The sequence below is a fragment of the Vicugna pacos genome, chromosome 35 (genome assembly GCF_048564905.1).
Source record: "Vicugna pacos chromosome 35, VicPac4, whole genome shotgun sequence".
NCBI classification, from domain to species: Eukaryota; Metazoa; Chordata; class Mammalia; order Artiodactyla; family Camelidae; genus Vicugna; species Vicugna pacos.
This window is the reverse complement of record NC_133021.1, coordinates 8,515,641-8,536,224: the sequence shown is the minus strand read 5'-3', so window position 1 is coordinate 8,536,224 and position 20,584 is coordinate 8,515,641. Positions and strand designations below refer to the sequence as shown.

General features: G+C 39.8%; 1 protein-coding gene across 1 annotated transcript in view; it reads left to right on the top strand.

Annotated features, from left to right (window-relative positions):
• Window positions 1–20,584, top strand: part of LOC140691492 (uncharacterized) — a 1,216,370-nt gene that overhangs the window by 37,181 nt on the left and 1,158,605 nt on the right. Inside the window, exon 2 of the transcript XR_012067176.1 lies at window positions 1,280–1,505. The gene's annotated coding sequence lies outside the window, so the exon portion shown is untranslated. Of the gene's footprint in view, window positions 1–1,279 lie in introns of the transcript that reaches the window.

Genomic DNA, 20,584 nt, shown 5'->3' with positions numbered 1-20,584 from the left:
TGGATAAGTGAAGCAGTTTGCTAAGAACTCAGACCAGGTTTAGAATACAGGTTGGTGTAGCTCAGCAGGTCCTCCCAAGCTGATGCTCTGCCAGAGGGCGGGGCCGAGGGGAGAGGGCGGGTCCTGCCCTCCCTGAGGTGACAATTTCATGGCAAAGACTTTCACCTGGTGAAGAACTTGGAGTTTCTTCTAAGAAGAGTGGGTCTTAAAAGAGTCCAAAAAGCGCGGGAGTGGCACAGTCCCATTTGTCTCAAGTAGGGGAGAGCGGCTGTGGGGCCACTTAGGAGACTCGTGAGTCCAGGTGGGCAGTGTTGGTGGCTTCCACTTGAGCGGTGGGACGGTCAGTGTTTAAAAGCGAACATATTGAAGGCATGTTTAGATGGTAAAAAGGAAAGGATGAAGGCTGGCTGTGAATGCAGGATGGAGTAAGGCCCAGGTTTCTGGGTGGATTAATGAGGTAAATGATGGTCCTTCTGTGCTCTGAGGAGGGAAAGCTGCAGAGGGAGTTCTGCGGAAAACTGATGAGTTCAGCTGTGGGTAAAGTGAAAGGTTGTTAGGTGTGTGGTCTGGGAGCTCAGGTGAGAGCCAGTAGTGAGTAGGGGGAGGTGAGAGGGACTTTCAAATAATTTTGTATTGTGAACATACAAATAAGTATGAGTAATGACACATTTAACACCTCTATATTCTGGATTTAAAGCCCAGTAACATTTTGCTATACTGACTGCAGAGGTTCTTAATATTTTTTAATAGAAATAAGTAGAAACAAAATAGTGGAGTTAGTGAGCATCTTAGAGTAGATGTGTGTCCTTGTATGTATTTTTATACCTCATCTGTTTATAACCATAATCTACAAAAAGTTATCTTGCTTAGCATAAGAGTTAAACACAGGGACGTGACACACATTGTTGGGGGTTGAAGCTGATCTTCTCGGGCAAATTATGGACCCTCTCTTTGCCTTAGTTGCATCATCTGTGACTGCCCCAAGGCCCCTCATCACAGCTGATTTCCTAGAGTAGATGTTGGGAGGGAGGCTGCTGAAGGGAGTAAGAGGTGGCAACTGCTAGGGATATTGAAGAGAGACAAAAACAGATTAAAGCCGATAAACTGAGTACAAATACCCTCTAAATAGAAGGAATCCTGCAGTGTTTTGAGCCGCTTATCATAAGGGAAAGAAAATCACGTGGATCCAAAGCTCTTGAGCATATGAGTATTGTGGGTGGGAGGGTGTCATTATAAAAGTGTTGAGAAAAGGCCTCTTTGTTTTCCTTGACATTACCAGTAAGGATGGGGAGCAGAAGCGAAACCCTCTGCTTCACAGTTGAAGGTGCTGTTTTGTGCGAAACTGACCAAAGTTTGGAAACCAGTCATCAGCGATGCTGGCAAATGAAGAGGCTTCTGGATTGGGTGGGGCACTTGCTGTGACTTCCATGTGACCTGCTGGCTGGGGGCTGTGTGGCGGGCAGTAGTTTTGCAGGGTAGCCCGGGCATAATCCCTAGCTCTGATGCTGCTGGTCTGATTAACAGACCTGGGCGCACACTGTCCTAATGGGGCAGCTCGGGATGTGGCCCTGCCGTGCTGAGAGCGAGAAGAGGGCTCCCCTGAGGAGGTGTCCCTGCGGAGAGTGGAAACGTACTCCTGCAGGGGAGGAAGAGCCTCTGAGCAGCGGGCCGGATGCACAGGCAAGACCAGCATGAGCACTGATGTTTCCGGGAGCCGGAAGTCATACAGTGGCCCAAACGGCCTTGTTCCTGAGAGACTGGAGGAAATAGATGCTGAAAAGGCAGGCTAGGGTCAGACCCTGTGGTGGGTTATGAGTGACAGGAGAGGATTGTTCAGGCAGGCATGAGACAACCCTGTGGGCGTCCCAGCTGGGGCGTCACGCCGAAGGGAAGAGCAGAGTTATAGACTTTGCCACTTATTAGCTGTGTGACTTTGAGCAATATCACCCCACCTCTCTCTATATATATCTTCATCTGTAAAGTGACACAGTGACAAGGTCGTGTCATCAGAAGTAATAGCTTAGCTCTGATCCTCTTTGTCGACTCCTGTCAGTGCTTCCCTGCAAGGTTCTGCAACGGCTGCTTTTACCCTGAGACGGGAGGGCATAGAGGGACACTGTAATACCCGAGGGCAGGAAGGGGTTGCTTTAAAAGCAGACATGTAACAGCCTGCAGCTGCAGGCCTGCAGGCAGTTTGGTTGACGGTCCTTGAGAGGACTTTGGAGGCCTTAGCGTCGTCTTAAGTCTTGTTTCCCCTTGGGGACCGGATTAGCCTTTGGGGATTGATGTTGAAGATTTGAGCTTCTGCAAAGCTGTTTTCAGAGATGTGTATATACGTAAAATATCATATAAAATAAAATGATTTATTTAACGTGTGCGAATTTGTAGCTGTTAGGAACAGCTCTGTTGGCCTGGTCTCCACGGAGGACACCAAGGGTCAGCAGAGCGTGCAGGAGGGCAGGCAGCCTGCAGTGCTTCTGCGGGGTGTTCTCCCCAGCAGGGCGCTCTGCTGAGTTGAGTCTTCTACGAGTTTTGTTGCCAGAGGAGCAGACAGCAAATTAATGAGTTCTAGAGGGATTGTATAATGACAGGAAGAAATAGGAACCCGGAGATTTTCCGGACTAAAACACGCTTTGGTTCCTGATTCAGTGTGTTCCATTACAGAATTGATGAGTTGTGTCTATTCTGGAACGTCATTGAAATAAACGTTCAGCCTATATGTTAAGGGCTTTGTTTTATTTGGCTGGAGGACTCGAGCCGGGATGACAGCCTCTCAGATCACTCTGAGGGACTGCTCCCAAGAGGTAGGGGAGGAGCTAGGATATATAGAAGCTTACAACAAAGACCAGGAAATTGGAACAATAAAATATTGCTTGTTATCTAAAGAAAACCAGATATCTCAAGTTCAAGTATTTACTGCTTTTCTATGTATGGTGAGAAGCAAACATTTGAGTCATTGAATTCATTCCTTTGGCAAGCCCCTGGCTATCTAGGGCCAGTATCCTGTCCTTTCTTACTCTGAGTCTGCTCAGAGGGCACCACTGTGAGTGGCTGAGAGGCCGGGCTGTAGGCATGTACTCGCTGGGGGTTGGCAGCAGCCGCTGATGACTCGGATTCAGCATTCTTTGTTTACTGTCATGGTTGCAGTATTTTCATGCACATTGTAGTATTTTCATTCACAGTGCTCCCACTTGGTCCTAAATTTGACCAATATTTTGAGAGAAATTTCATGACCAATTTTGTCCCACGGTGCTAGGATGGCTCATTCCTAGTTCAGGTGAAGAATCTTCTAAGTTGCCATTCAAGGTGTAAGTTTTTTTTTTGTCAGGCCCTGTTGATACTAAAAGTTCTCTGGATCACCTGTCTTACTAGTCTATTATGATACAGAAAGTGTTTACCCATCTTTGCTCATTCCCATACCTAGAATCACACTATTAAATTTATTTTATTCAGGGTTATAAATTTTATCTGTTTCTTCAAGATGTTTAGCCATCATCAATCTTGTGGGCCTAGTTACACATTGGGAAATGTAACAGACAACAATTTTATAAAATAGACAGGATATAAGTAATACAGCTAGTAACGTTAATAAAGTCACGAGTAAGAATTTAATAGTCGAGAAGTTGTGTTTTTGGGTTAAAATTTTGCTTGTGTTTCTGAGTTTGATCCTATGAGAAAGTTCATATTTATGGTCAGGGTCAGAGCCGGTATTAATTGGCCAGTTGAAATCTCCCACCTTGTAAGATCAACAGTGGCCTAAACAGAACTATAAATTCTTTTTAGAATAACGTTTCTGAGGGCTATCTAATTAGAGCCTTGGAGTAGGGAAACCCACCAAGGTAACACAGAAGTACTAGACATAGGTAATTTATCATAAACTTAACAAGTGGAGTAGATCATAATCAAAGGTTGGAGAAATTATCAAAGTAATTGGTATACAGTCCTGCTCCGGTGTCTTGGGTCAGCTGTCTAGCTCAGATGTCGTCTTCTTCTCATCCTGGCCTGGTAGCTTTTTCTCCATTTGGGCATTGTTTTAAGGTGAGCAGCACTCGATAGGCCAGTGCACTGCAGGGGATGTTTCAGATAGGAAATGAATCCGAGACTCCGTTTCCTTCAGCTTTGGTGTGTATGGTCTGGTAAAGAGTACCTGAAAAAGGGTCCTTCCATTCAGGTTGGAGACAGTTCTTTAAGTCATGCCTGTTGCAGTATGTATAATCCCCTGGCTGCAGGTCATGGGGCATTGGAAATTTACCCAAGGATAGATTTCTGAGCTTCAGAATCAAACCTAGAGTATCCTTTTCATAATTCAATTAAACCGTACAGTAATGTGACATAACAGCAAGGAATGATCTGGGAAGTGTCTTAGTAAATATGGACCTCAATTAACAAAACTAGAATTTAATATCCACTAAAATATAATTTATTTTCTCTCTTAAGTTACCCTCAGTTTTCTCAAATATAGCCAAATCAAGATTAATTTTTTACAAGTTAAGTCTGATTATTTGATCATATAGGCTTTTTTAAATTGGCTGTGTTGGAAGTTTTAATACGGAGTCTCAGGGTAGAATGTTAAGGTTTGCTAAGGCCAAGAAAGACACGTCAAGGCTTTTCATGGGTTTCTGCCTTACAGATTTAGGTAAATTCTTTTCTCTTTAAAATCCTTAAAATATCTTTATACTCCTATATCTGTTAGGAGATGATCTCCCTAATTTGTTTGATAGAGCCACTGGGGACCTAAGTGTTTTTAGTCTCTTGAGGGATCAGATAGAGAGAAAAGATAAGTGTTCCAAGTGTGATTACATAGGTATAATTTATCAAATTGCTGTGAACCATAACTAGCTTAAGGAGAACAGATTCTTTACGTCTGGGAAACAGGTTAAAAGCCAGTAGTATTTCAAACAATATCAAAAATTATAACCATATTCAGCAGGTTAATCAGTCCCATGTAACTAATTCTTTTAATGAGAGTTTTCATTAGAACTTTAAAATGTCTTACCCAGTTTAGCTCAGTGCTATAGTGTGAAATTTATTAGGAATCAGTAAATCTCCTTGAAGAGAAAGCATTTTGCAAAACCATCAGAAGAAAACAATTAACTGTCTATAAATGACAAAAGATTTAAAAGCATGGTTAAACACCGTTACACTATAATCAATAAAGAAATCTGTTCACTATACCCATAATTATCACTGGTAACATTTCAGATATACCAGAATTTTAGGGAGTCCATATAATTTCTACAATATCTATATTAATAATATTGTCTCATTCAATATAACCTTAGAAGTTTTATGATTCATTTGACAATTCCATGTTATTTAAAATGCCAAATGAAACTTTATAGTTAAAAATCTCTCTTTGGGATGTTTCAGGGGCCTTCTGTAGCATCCCAAACTTAACTGGAGATTAAAAGAATTTTAATTAATTAAATTAATTTTTATTTAATTAATTAGAATTTTATATTTGGGGAGCTTTTTGAAAGATTTCAGAACACTTGATCAGATAAACATATAGATCACTGTAAAGTAGTACTAATTCATTAACAAGAAAATACGTCAAAGGTAAAGGCAGAACAGATCAGCTGAATGGTATAAGAAGTTTTACAATCTGTTACTGAAGGAGGATTAACATTTTAAGAAAATTTTTTCCTCTTAACAGAGAGAAAAACAATTCTAATCTTGTACCAGCTTACTTCTAAGATTCATTTACGTTGCCCAATTTGTTTCTAAACTTAGCCAATTCTGACCATGTACAAAACTCTTCCCTCAGGGTTCCTTTTCCACAAGCCTTCCACAGCTTTCTATACTTATATTAGTGTGTCCCTTATTTTTCTTCTATTCAGAAGTAACCAGGTTCAGGAGAAAGTCACTATTTTTCATTAACAAAATATAATTCCATTCTTATATCTTCCTTTACGCATTTATATTACTTTCCTAGGACACTGAGATCATTCCCTTACTAATAGAGACTATTTCAGTGTGGCACCAACCATTTATTAATATTTCTAAACACCTTTAGTTTCACTGTAAGAGGAAGTTAAATGTTAAGTAATTCGTATTTCAATGTTATTTTATCTGAAAATGGCATAGCTATTTAATAAAATCTTGTCATTTAACTTAATTTAGCACAACACTAGAATTTAAAGATACCAAACACTTAGAGATTATCTTAAACATACATTTTAAACATATATTTTAAATATTTACCCAAAGCTCTCATCTCATTTGCATTTAATTTACTTAAAATTTTACCACAGCACATTACTTTTATTTTTTTTTTGACAAATCTGCAACAGATATAACAGGATCTTATTTGACTTTCATTAAACCTAGGTACAGTAAAGGTATTATACATAATATTGATGACTTTAAAGATGTCTATATTAATTAGAACATACTTAAACTAAACAATATCAAATATTATCTTAATATTGAATATTTTCCATTTCACATGATGCTGAAAGTCAATTTGTTCAGTTGTTATTTTAAAAATACTTAATGTTTAAGCTCTTATATTTTTACGTCAATTAAGCAGAGCTCTATGACTTTGAATTTTTTTTCTTTAGCAGTAGAAATATCTCACTTCTATAATGTGTACACAGGCTTATAATCAGAAAAAAGCTAGAGATCTCATAGCTTCACTTTAAAACTTACTTATAAGATAGGTATAATAATAGTTGGAGTAAGCTGAATTTGCTTGCTCAAATCATTAAGGCTTACTATTTATGAAACAGACAGTTAAAATTTCTTCACAATGTCTGAAGGACCCTTCAGAGTTCTGAGTTCTAATATGCCAAAAATTTCTTGGCCTTAAGGTTTATTTCGTTGAGCTAATTAGACTCAGTCCTAGGTCACTGTTTGTTGTATTTATATTTCTGATGTGCAAGACAAAGACACTGTCTTCCAGGTCCCCAGAGAACTGCTCTCTCACCCAGGCCGTATTTTATCTCCTTAAATGGCATTTTTGTATCAGTGAGAAGAGCTGTAAACAAAGAATTCCATGTTTTAAAACTTTAAGGCTTACTTAAATATGTCTTCCAAAACTTGCATAAGGCATTTAGTAAGATCTCTTTTCCTTGTGTTATAAGTTAAACCCAGGGTAAACCTGTATTTTTTTATTAGCCACTCAAATTAGTTTTTAGTTTTACATTATATTGGACGGCTTATGTAACTATATTGGTTTATTTTAATTTGTTCAATTAATATTTTCAGAGGGACAGATATGTGCCTAGCCTTATAATACCAAGAAGGGGAAGTGTTTTTCCTCTTAAACATATGTATCCCACAACACAAGCAAAAGTTTTGTATAAAGATCATTTAAATATACCAATTTCACAAACTTTTATCTCAATTTTATTAAATCTTATACCTTTAATTTTTATATTTATTAAGTTTAATCAATAATTCTTATTTCTAGAAGGAGTGCCAGAAACCTTTTTTTGTGTGTGTGTGCATTGTATATAATTTTATAGAAGTCTCTAGGATGCCCAAGATTCAGCCAAAGAGCTTAGGCACTTCTCAGTTTTTAATTTCATTAATTGGTCTGTTATCCCAATTATTGATCAAGTATTTCAGTCTATATATACATATATTTCAAACTGTGGTAAGTAAAATGGGCTTGTTTGAACTTTAATCTTGGGGGGGAGTAGGTGAACTCTTTGGCCCTTTTTTTTTTAACTTTACGTTGTGTAGTATCAAAACCCTGTATGTAAATCCAAAAATGTCCATTTTATTTATTTGATTCAAAATAACCATATAAAAATATTTATCCTTTTGGGATAAGCCACTTATTTTTTTTTTCCGACATTTTTACAATCATTTTTCCAGTTATTCAACCTAATTAACATTAATTATTCTAAGTTTTTATTAGCATATCTAGAAACATTTATCAGAAAGGAAAACACAAACGTAGCTTTTCAAACCAGTTTTATTTTTTTAACTAAGTTCTTAGGTTAACCATTAGATATATTTTTCTACATTTAAACTTGATTTTAATAGAAACCATAAAACAACTGTTTATAATGAGATCTCTTTAAACTTTCACCAATTAAAAAGTTTTTCCAAATTAAAAAATCCATCATATGGCCGTCAATTTATATACAAATATAATATATATATAGTGATTTTAAACCAATAAGATGAAGAGGCACTTCCACATGAGAGTCGGGGTGTTGCCTAAATAAAATTCAAAGGTTTACTCTCCAAAAGCTAAAAGCCTTTGTGGTCCAGGCTGATGCAGCCAAGTTTAAGATGGCAAAATATCTGAAAATTGGTACAATCAAAGAATTGCTTAGAATCCCAATTTATTTGCGTGGCCACCATATGTACACAATACTTGAAACTTTTGTATGGTGGAGTCCAAGGTTTCCTTTACAAAATAAACTAAACATACATATACATACATACACACACTTAAAACACCCAGAGAAAGATAAAACATTTACATTTCAAGGACACAGGAAGAGAAATCCAAGTTACCCCTAAAGGGGATTTTGTTTTTATAAGTTCAGAATTCCAAAAAATGTTTTTATCAGGCCTGGTTAGTTATTTTCAGAGTGAGTTTTTTTTTTTTTTCTTATTCCCAATTAATGTTGTAAATTTTGTATGTATATAAACCTGGCTGGGGTAATAGTTGGAGACTGGCAATCTGTCATTTCTTTTTCTTTTCTTTTCTGTTCTTTATTTTTTTTTTTTTTGAAAGTTCTATTCCCCATCGTAAGGTCGGGTTCTCATAATAAATTTGCTAGTAAGATTTCCCACAGGGACAACTCTGTGTCATGAAGTCTTTGTGTCTACCACTCCTGGAAGATTCTCTGTCACCCGAGAAATCTGTTACCAGCCAGGAGGATGGTCCGAATTTTGGAGTTGAAAGTTTCCTCATAAGAGTTTTACTTTTATCCTGAAAAATTCAATGGAGGTAACCAAATTGAGGAAAATATTAGACCAGACTCTTACCTAACCACTCAGTCCTGAACCCAGTGTCTTTCAACTTGGACTCACTCAGGATGTCTCCACTGGGTGAATATTTTCCTCATATGTTTCCACCAGCCCCACTTTGGACATATCCTCAAGGTGGATATTTCCTGTTATCTTTCAACCAGGCCCACCCAATATGTCTCCACTGGGTGGGTAATTCACCTCAGTTTCTTTCAACTGGAGGGCCACGTACCTGGATACACCGCCAGATAAAACTTAGGATCATCAACCAATATGTGAGATCCGAGAACCAAGAGAGACTCACCCAAATTCATCTGGACTCCCCGAGGAGGTGGATGGGCACAAAGGGCCACTGCTGGTACCAAGGCTCCGGTTACTTGGAGAGTTCAGGTGGAGAGAAATCTGCTGTGGTGCTTCATGGTGTCCAAAACTGTTGACTGAAATACATGTGCAGCCTAAAAGTTAAGAGTTATGTTTCATTTGGCGGGAGGACTCGAGCCGGGATGACAGCCTGTCAGAACTCTCTGAGGGACTGCTCCCAAGAGGTTGAGGCAGAGCTAGGATATATAGGAGCTTTACAACAAAGACCAGGTTGTTGGAACAATAAAAGATTGCTTGTTATCTAAAGAAAGCCAGGTATCTCAAGTTCAAGAATTTAGTACTTTTGTATGTGTGAGAGGAAGCAAATATTTGGATTCACTGAATTCATTTTTTAGACAAGCACCTAGCTATCTCGGGCCAGTAGCCTGTCCTTTCTTATTCTGAGTCTGCTCAGATGACACCATTGTGAGTTGCTGTAGCAGCTGAGCTGCAGGCCTGTCCTAGCTGGGGGGTGGCGGCAGCCTTTAATGACTTGGTTTCAGTATTCTTTGTTTACTGTCATGGTTGCAGTATTCTCATTCACATTGTAGTATTTTCGTTCACAGACTGATTATGGATAATCTGCAACCTTGGAAAGCAACCGAGATGGAATTACTGCAGGTACCTTCTGCTTTAATAAGCCGTGTGCAAACATAAACAGGGAGGAAGCATACACTTGGATTTGGAGGTGTAGGAAAGGGATCCTGCACATTGCAGGAGAACGCAATGCAGAATTCCTTACGTCCACCTTTCTTTACTGTAGTGGTTTCTGAGAACAGTTTATGGTAATTAACCAACATTGACAAACTGCACAAATTGCATTTAAGAGCTGGCCGGCTGAAACTTGTGTATTGGAGAGGTGGAATTCAAAGGCAAGTGGTCAGGTGGATTGGAGAGAGATGGAGCCAAGGCCTGGGCCCAGATTCCGGTTTAAATTGCCATTTCTTCACCATAGGGCCTTGGAATAGAATTCAAAATCTCTTAACCTGTTGGTGAATCTGTGAAATGGGCATAATATTCGTTTCACCCTGGGATTGTTGTAAGATCTAAAGAGTATTATAGCACACATGAAGCACTTAACCCACTGGCACTTAGCAGTGTTCACTGTGTGGGGCCGCCCCGCTTAGCATGTGTCAGAGCCGTAAAGGCAGCATTTGTCTGTTGAGGATGCACTTGCAGCCCCTTGGCTAGGTTATGAACTTGGTGATTTCCTATAATCCTTGTAATTCTATGTGCCATGGACAGTTATTTTCATGGACAGATGAGGAATCTCATGGTAAAAAGACTGTATAATTTGCCCAAAATCAGACCATAATTTTGGGTGCAGAGTCCTCGGTTCAGCATGGGCCCCTGGGCCTTCTGCCCTCTCTGTTCAGCACCAGAGCCAGATATGGAGTCGGCTGTTTCCCTGCCCAGAATATCCGGCAGGCCGCAAGACACATCTGGCCCTGTGCTGCTTGAGCAAAAACTCCGAAGGAGAGACAGTTACAAAAGGGATAAACATAAAAACAGACGACAGCAAATTGTGATCAGCTCTGAGAAGGAAAGGAACATGTCTCGCCGTGCAGAGCTGGGAGCTTCCCCGTCTGGGCTGCTCTGGGGGTGTTCATCTCAGCTAAACAAGTTCTGCTGCTGCACCAAGGCAGGAAGGCAGGGCGCGTGTGGCCAGGTAGACAGGGCCTCGTTGATCTTACTCATTCCCCATTAAGCGACAGTTGTCTCGGGCACTTAACTAATAAACAGATGTTGGCCATAATCATCACGCACTTTGCTTGGTAGTTTTATTGGCCCCAGCATTGAGATGAGGTCATTGAAGCTGGGGAGTTTGCTGCATGCCCGTGATTACCTTGCAAATACCCTGACTGTTCTTTCAATCTAGACTGGTGTGGCTGTCATGTCCCAGCCCTGTGAATGGCATCGTGTAGCTTCTCCCAAGTGGCCCAAATGACTGACATTGATATGCTTAATTCGTTGGAAATAGTATGTGACAATAATAGAAAAAGGTAGTAAGAAATTGTTTGGAAAACTGGAAAAAACCTTTTCTTCCCCAGCTGGGGGAGCGTAACCTGTATCACTCACCCTACTCACTGCCTGTCACCTCCTCCCCGCCGACTCCGTGTTCATAAGCCACACTGAGTCTTGGGAGAACATTTTGCCTCATGACACTTTTGACTAGGACCTGCAACTTCTTTGTCCCTGGTTAACTCTCTCTTCAAAGCCATTCAACTTTTTTGCAGGCTCCTCCACTCAGATGTAAGAATAGCCTCTTTAAACTTCTTGATGCAGCTCCTTAATGAAGATCTTGTGATGGAAAACTAGCCAAAACTGGGATGTATGCATATAGTGACTGCAAACTCAGCACTTTGTTAGTTCAGAATCAGAGGGGTGAGTGACTCAGGAAATGCTTTTTTAAGGTAACAAGGGGAAAGTGAAAGGACGCTTGCTGTGTGAGAAAGAAACATCTCAATCACAGCCAGTAAGGCACCTGTGTTCAGGATGGGGTGTGGCGAGTGCAGAGTTCTCACAAAGAAAATAGTGGTGTGATGGGAGCGAGGACAGTTGGGTACTTTATTGGGGAGGGAAAAAAGTGGGCTGAACATTTCCTTGTTGAACAAGAGGATTGTGACATGATGTGCTTGTATTTTGGAGAGAAGGGTTTTGTGGGGACAAGCCTAGGAGTACGCTGTATGTCTGGGGAGTCAGCACAACAGAGAAACACAGAGAACCGGGCAGACCCCAAGACCCATGCTGGGGGAGAGACTGCCCACCAATTGGAGCCCTGGAGGCTGCTTCTGTCCCTTAGCTGTGGCCTCAGACCTCCCTTCACAGCCCAGTCCTGTTGATACAAGAATAAAAAACGTTGGGCATGAGAAGGGCTGTGTCCCAGGCTTTCATTGAGCCCCTGGGATGTGCCCCACCAGATTTTGTTCCTTGACTTCATGCAGTAAAGAATTCAAGAGCAAGCCAGTGTTGAGTAAAGGTAGATTTATTCAGAGAGATACATTGATAGGCAAGAGAAACTTCACGAGGTGTGGGGGTTTGATGCTCATATTAGAAGTAGGTACACACTCCACACATTGTGGGCCTTCCCCAAAGAGGGAGAGAGAGTGGTGACCGCGAGGTGGCGCTGTGTTGCTTGTTTTCTTGGGCTTGGTGGTTTCATATGCTAATAAGTAGAAGGACCAGCCTTAGGGCAAGGGGCTAGGATTTCCAGGGAGTTGGCCATTTCCCAACCTTTGACCTTTTGTGGCTAGCATTGGGACTGCCATGGTGCCTGGGGCATGTTATTCACCAAGTTACTATTACAATGGATGTTTACTGAAGCTCAAGATCTGCTAGAAGTTAAATCTCTTCATCCTGAGCCTCAAGGCCTATTGGGGGTTGAATCCTTTAACATTTTGATGTTAATTGCTGTGGCCTTCCTTGAATGGCTGTGCTCTTCCCCCTTCCATCCTGTCTCACTGTGATGACACAGAGACAGCAAAGGTCGGGCCCTACCTGTGCTCCTGCATTTAAAGGTGGGAGGTGTGAGGTGGGCTTATGATGACCCTGAATGATAAGAAAAATGTTTCAGATTTTCCTACGTGAGACATGGGGACCTGACAGCAACCTCCTCAGATTTATCTCACGGGCATTATCGCTTGTGTTGTTATAGAAACAACAGGCAAGCCAAGAAACAAGTATAACTCACAAGGTTGTAGTACTGAGATTTATTTCGCTGGCACGCTCAGAGGGGCTTCATTTCCAAAGCTCTGAGCACCTCCAAGACGTGCACATGAGGTTTTATAGGGTTAATTACAAGTATGGGGCTATTAGCCAATAAGGCTCAAACAACAAAAAGCAAGGAATCAGTACACTGAAGCTTATCAATTTGGAACAGATCCCGTTACTGACAATTGTTGTCCTTGGATTTACGTGTTAGCTTATTAGCCCATTAAACTGACACTAAACTTCAGGTTTACCAGGTAGCTCAGCAAAACTTAGATCAGTAAACCGACACTTATCACACTTCGATTTGTGACTTAGCTTGTTAGCCCAGCTGGGGTTTTCCTTCACAGTGTCACTTATATTTTTTATTTTTCTTTTTATCTTTTTTTAAGTATTTAACCCAAATTTAATATCAGGGTTTTTTGGGAAAGAAATTTCTCTTTATCTTTTCTTTGGGGTTCTTTTGGGGGGGAGGTAATTAGATGTATTTATCTGTTAGTGGAGGCCCTGGGGCTTGAACCCAGGACCCCGTGCACGCTAAGCACATGCTCTACCACCCGCCCCTTCATCATTTTCTTTTTGCTTTAGCTGCCAAGAATCTTACAGCTGAATTTGTAGTCGGCCTTTAACACTTGCCCTAACTTCATGGAATCCATTTTTATGAGTTTATCTCCCCCTGGTTTCATTTAAGTATTGAATCTCCATTTTCTCTTCACTCTCCGTTTTGCATTTTTGTTGTTATGGTTGTTAAGCTGTGTTTAACAGAATTGTTTAAATTCTCTTTTAGCAAGAGGCTGAATGTAAATAAATATGTAAGCAAACAGCACAATTAAATGCTTTTATACATTCTGAGCTGTTTAGTAGTAACTTAAAAACCGAATTGAATATTAAAGTGATAGCATTTTAAAAATATTTTTTAATTTTTCATAAAAATATAGCTGATTTAAAATATGATATTAGTTTCAGGTGTACAATAGATGCTCCATTTATAGTTACTGTAAAACATTGTGTGTATTCCCTGTGTTGTAAGATACATCCCTCTAGCGTGTTTACATTACATGTTGCAGTTTGTATAAGAAAGTTGGGTAACGCAGAGTCTGGAACGTGGCTGTGTATGACTCAGGTTCACGCTCACCCTGCCTGTCAGAGCTCAGGCCTTCACTCCTTTCTGCAGGGGAGCGAGTGGAGGCAGCTCTCATCAGCGCTGTCACCACCCTCTGAGTGGCAGTGACAGCAGTGACTGTGTGTGGACGTGCAAATTGTTTTTCCAAGAGCTTTATATGCGTTTCTGCATTTAATAATTAAAGCCCTCCTGTGAGGAAGCGTTTTTAATGCATAATACATTTTATTTTGATATTGATAGATTTCAAACCTCTGGAAAATTTACAGTAGTACAATAAACGCTTAGATACACTTCACCTTATAGGGCACTATTTGGCTTTCTGTGTCTGGCTTATTTTAGCATAAAATTTCAAGGTTCATCCATATTGTAGCCTGAATCAGTACTTTATTCTTTTTGTTTGATAATATCCTTTTCCATTTTTTTTGGTTTTAGTCTATTTAAAAATATTTTCATTGAAGTCTAGTCAGTTTATAATGTTGTGTCAGTTTCTTGTCTACAGCACAAGACTTCAGTTAAAAAGGAACATACCTGCATTCATTTTCATACTGTTTTTAAACATAAGTTACTATAAGATATTAAATATATTCTCCTGTGCTATACAGTATAAACTTGCTGTTTATTCTTTACATACTCAGTAACTGCAAATCTTGAACTTCCAATTTATTCCTTCCCACACCCTCCCCCCTCTGGTAACCACAGTTTGTTTTCTGTGACTCTGTGTCTGTTTCTGTTCTGTAGATAAGTTTATTTTTTTGTTTCTTTCTTTTTTTTTTTTAGATTCCACATGTCAGCAATCTCATGTGGTATTTTCCTTTCTCTTTCTGGCTTACTTCACTTAGAATGACATTCTCCATGTCTATTGATGTTGCTGCAAATGGCATTATTTTATTATTATTTTATGGCTGAATAGTAGTCTATTGGACAAATATGCTACAACCTCTTTATCCAGCCATCTGTCAGTGGACATTTCGGTTGTTTCCATGTCTTGCTATTGTAAATAGTGCTGCTGTGAACATTGGGGTGTAGGTGTCTTTTTGAATTAGGGTTCCTTCTGGATATATGCCCAGGAGTGGGATTGCTGGGTCATCTGGGAGGTCAAGGTTTTGTCTTTTGATGAACCTCTATACATTTTTCCACAATGGCTCCACCAAACTGCATTCCCACCACAGTGTAGGAGGGTTCCCAATTCTCCGCAGCCTCTCCAGTATTTATTGTCTGTGAACTTCTCAATGATGGCTATTCTGACTGGTGAGAGGTGATATTTGATTGCAGTTTTGATTTGCATTTCTCTGATAATGATATTGAACATTTTTTCATGTGCCTACTGGCCATTTGTGCGTCTTCATTGGAGAAATGTTTCTTTAGGACTTCTGCCATTTTTTGAATTGAATTGTTTGTTTTTCTTTCTTATTAAGTGTAAAAGCTGTTTACATATTCTGGGAATTAAGCCCCTAGCAGTTTCATTTATTGTAAATATTTTCTCCCATTCCATAGGTTGGTTGTCTTTTTGTTTTGCTTACTGTTTCCTTAGCTGTGCAAAAGTTTGTAAGTTTAATTAGATCCCTCTTGTATATTTTTGGTTGTTTTTCTATTGCTTGAGTAGACTGCTCTAGGAAAACATTGCTGAGATGTATGTCACATGTTTTGCCTATGGTTGCTTCTAAGAGGTTTATAGTGTCTTGTCTATATGTTTAATTCTTTAACACATTTTGAATTCATTTTTGTGTATGCTGTGAGGGAGTAGTCTAACTTCATTGATTTACATGCAGCTGTGCAGTTTTCCCTGCACCATTTGCTGAAGAGGCTGTCTTTACTCCATTGTATGTTCTCACCTCCTTTGTCAAAGTTTCAATGACCAAAAGTTTGTGGGCCTATTCTTGGTAAATGTGTTTATCCGTTCATTGATGGATGGATATTGTTAGTAACTTTTGGCTACTCTGAATGATACTGCTATGAATATTGATGTGAAATTTTTATGAGAATATGTTTTCATTCTGTTGGCTGTACAGTTGGCCCTCCATATCTGTAGTTTCCACTACATGGATCCAGATGGCTGATTGTAAAGGGACTCGAACATCCTTGGATTATGGTATCCAGGGTGTGGGGTTCCTGAAACCAACCCCCCAAGGGTATTGAGGGATGACTCTACATATAGGAGTGGAATTGCTGAGCCATATAACTCTAAGCTTTTGAGGAAATACCAGGCTTCTCCAAAGAAGTTGCACAATTGTCCCTTTCCCCTGGCCGCATATGAGGTTTCTCTGCCTCCTGAATGACATTTGTTATTGTCCGTGATTTGGTAATAACCATCCTAGTGGGTGTAAAATGAGATCTCATTTTGATTTTGATTTGTCTAGTGATGTTGAGCATCTTTTCATATGCTTATTGGCCATTTGTATATGTATCTAAATTCGTGGTAAATTTAAAAATTGGGTCTGTTTTATTGTATTGTTCAGTTGTAAGAATTCGTTATATATCCTGGATGCTACTCTCTTATTAGATACATGTTTTGCAAAATTGTTCTTCTATTCTGCACATTGTCTTTCACTATATTTTTTTAAACATTAAAACAATTTCTTTACAGGGGAGGTAGTTAGATGTAATGATTTATTTTATTTTTCTTGCTAAGCAAGCACTCTCTGACTTGAGATACCCATTTCCCCTGTCATTTCACTTTCTTGATGATGTCCTTTGTAAGAAAAGGGTTTTAATTTTGATGAAGTCCAGTTTATCTGCTTTTTTCTTCTATCACTTGTGCTCTTGGTATTGTATCCAGGAAACCAAAGCCTATCCTAGGACCACAAAGATTTATACTGTGTCTTCTTTTAGAAAGTTTATAGGTTTAATTTTTACATTTCTGTCTGTGATCTACTTTGTTTTAATTTTTATTTGTTATATAAAATATGGGTGTTCAGATTCCAGATTGATTCTTTTGCATGCAGACACCCAGCTGTCCCTGCACAATTTGTTGAATAGACTATTCTTTCAATGGGGTGTTTTTGGCCCCCTAGTGGAAAACTGTCTGTAAATGTAAGTTTTTCCCCGTGGGTTTTTATTGTGTCTCATAGATTTATTTATCCAAACTTATGCCAGCAACATACTGACTTATTACTATAGCATTTTAGTACCTTTTAAAGTGAGTCCTCCAACTTTACTCTTCTTTTGCAAGGTTGTTTTGGCTATCCTGGGCCCCTTGCACGTCCATATTAATTTTGGGATCAGTTTTTCAATTTTTGCAAAGAAGTCAGCTGGAATTTTGATAGGGATCCCACTGTGTATGTAGATCATTTTGAGGAGTCTTAATATTTTTAACAATACTGTCTATCATTCCATGGAAATGGGATGTCTTCCATATATGTAGATCTTTTAAAATTTATTTTGGTGATACTTCAAAAAGTTCAATGTACAAATCTTGTAAATTTTTGTTAAATGTATCTCTCATTTTATTTTTAATGCTGCTGTAATTGGAAATGCTGAGTTTCTTATGGGTGGGACTATATATCAATCTTCTTATTTCTAGAATTCCTTAACAGCAATTACCCTAGTTATATATTTGCTACTTAAATCTATCCACAACAATTCCCCACCCCGTGTTATAAGAAAACAAGACCCAAGTTAAGCTACCTGAACACCTATGTGGAAATGTGAAATGAGACCCTTGGGTGGGGCTTTGTGCAGATGATACTGGAGCTTATTCAGGATGGCTTCATCGTAATTTCTTTTAAACAACCCTTTCGGTGTATTTAGTCAGATACATTAAGAACATGCCCTTTTGATGTGCGGAGTAGCTAAGACTATGATTTTCAAATAATTTCTAATGAGAGTGTTGTTCTTGAAACCTAATTTGCATCAATCTTTGAAGATTTATGTTTCAGGGGCTTTGACTAAAGAACACCTGTCTTTAATCAATAACCACAACTAAATGCTCAAGCAACATGTAAGAGCTTGAGCAAACTGCCCCTACCCCATAGTGCTGGGTGGCTGCAGCTACAACTGGAGTCAGCGCTTACCTATCCCAGTACGCTTGTGCTGATCTGCTCAAAGTGGTTCGTCCAACAGTTTGTCAGTAGTCTGTTGGACAAAGTCATTAAAAATTGATTGAAGGTTGCTGGAATGCAATATAATCTTATTAATATTAATTAAGCACATATTGAGTGCTTATTGTATGATGGAATTGTCCCTCAGCCTCACATGAATATTATTTCTCATAAAACCTCACATATTTCCTTGTTAATCTCACTTTACAGATAAGGAGACAGACAATTAGGTCTTCTCTCTTTTGGGGGAGCTCATTATCAATGATGGGAAGTTATAAGGAAAAAGATATTGATTCATCATGAGAAAACATTTTTCTGAGGGTCAGCAAAGAAGAAGATGAACACTGAAGAAGGTGATCATTGTTCAAGTGAGACAAGCCCTGGGTTGTGCGGAGTCAGCATCCCTGTCCTAGAGAAGGCACGTGTAGATCTGTGTACTGGGTGAGGCGGCGCGGCCGCGCAGGGAACGTGGATGCTGGGCCGTTGGGCTGTGCTCAGGCCCGGTGGGGCTTTCTCCTAAGGGCAGTGGACCATCATTGACAGATTTTATGTTGGAGAGTGGGGTGCTCTCGTAGTTCTCTTTTGTCTTGTAGAATGCTTGGAAACATTTAGAAGGCTTGGCAGGAGGTGATGTGATGAGTCAGAGTAGGGTGGCTGCGAGGTGTAGCAGTGTTCAATCTTCAAGTTGTTTTCAGGCCCAGGCTTGTGGCTCAGTAGCCGTGTCAGTTTGAATGACGCACTCAAGGAAGTGAAACAATTTATCTAATCAATTGAAGCAGTGATGTACCCAATTCCCAGGACTGTTGTGGAGATCCAGTGAGATAAAGTTTGCAGTGTGCAGCATGGTCCCAGCACAGAGTCAGTGCTGAGTGAGTGACAGTGAGTATCTGGTAGGTCAGGTGTGGGTGGTGGGACTCGGTGTCTGAGGATATCTGGGCCCTGAAGGAGGGGTCCATTCACATCTGTGAGTGATGGGTCTGAGATGGGAGAGGCACGGAGAACTTAGCCCCGGACCAGAGGCCCTGGGCAGGACGGCTATTGGAGGAGCACCGTGAAGTCAGCTCTTTGCAGGTGGAGTTGGAGGTGCCCTTGTGACATCTAAGTGCAGTGTCACGAGCTGAAAGAGGAGGTCTGGGCCCAGGCTGTGCATTTTCAAATAATGTCAACTCCTGAGGACACTGAAGTATTGATCACTGAACGGAAGTCATACTTTACAGGACAAATGAATAGTAGTATCACCTCTGTCATCAAAGCTCACGTCTATTTATTCATCACTCAGTTTGCTAATTGGGTACTTACAGAGCTCACTTCACCGTCCTCCCGTGGGCTCAGGCTCCACAGAAAAGTGCTGGTGTGTCTTCCTCTTTTCCAGAAGAAGACACATTTAGCTTGTAGCCTTCTGTACCTCGCCAGACTTAGGATATTAGTTTGTTGGTTTAATTGTATTTTCTGTTGGCCATGTCCTGACAGGAGAGAAATTTTACCACATGGTCATGTTTCAATTAGCTGTTACTGAGAATTGCTGATCTGATACATAGTGTATGTATTATATTAACTTTGTAGAGTAGTTATCATTTTTCTGTCTTTGCCCTTTAATTTTGATTGCCCCTTCAGTGTTCTATCCTTTTTGGGGCCTTATTTTTTTTTAATTAAAAAATGTCTGTTAACAGTTAAGAAAACAAAAACAAAGAAAAAATGCACATGGGAGCTAAATTTAGAAAATGTCTAGTGTGTTTTCTATCTCGGCAATGGAGGGTTCTAGAAACCCGTGAAAACTTTCATTACATAAGTTCCTTAAAATGCTGATTAAGAAATAAAACCTTCCTTCCTCATTTTTCAAGCTGCACAACTAATTGTCAAGAAAGTGAGGGGAAATTCTCAGAAGCCAAGACAAATGAGAAAGCAGGGTTTCTGGGAGATATGCGAGCCTTAGAATCCCTGGGGTGCTGGTTCGATCCTGAACTGATTTTCAGTTGCCTTGACAGTAGGGCAGGATGTGAGCCCCAGGCCTCTGACACTAGGAGTTGGATGGGGGATCATATTATGGGCCAAGCCCATCCTGAGGATCTTGGTTTACTGAAGGGTGAAATAGGAAAAAAAAGAATTCCTCAAGGCAAGAAAATAAGGAAAGTCAATTTTGTTGGAAGAGGGGAAAAATAACAAATCCAAAATAAGGATATAGTTTAAAGTTGTTCTGGCATTAGAGTGACCACAAACACCTGGCAGAAAAGCACAGCTACTCCTTGATTGATAAGTTGTGTTTTGAATGAATCAGTGAACAGCCATTCTGAAAAAGGCCTCCAGAGTCTTGTGGATCAAGATACTGGACAGCAAACACCTCCCTTCCAAGGTCTCATTCAAATAACCAGAAAGGTTTTAAAGGAAAGAAGCCATGATCATAGTTCTATTTATTAACATTTCT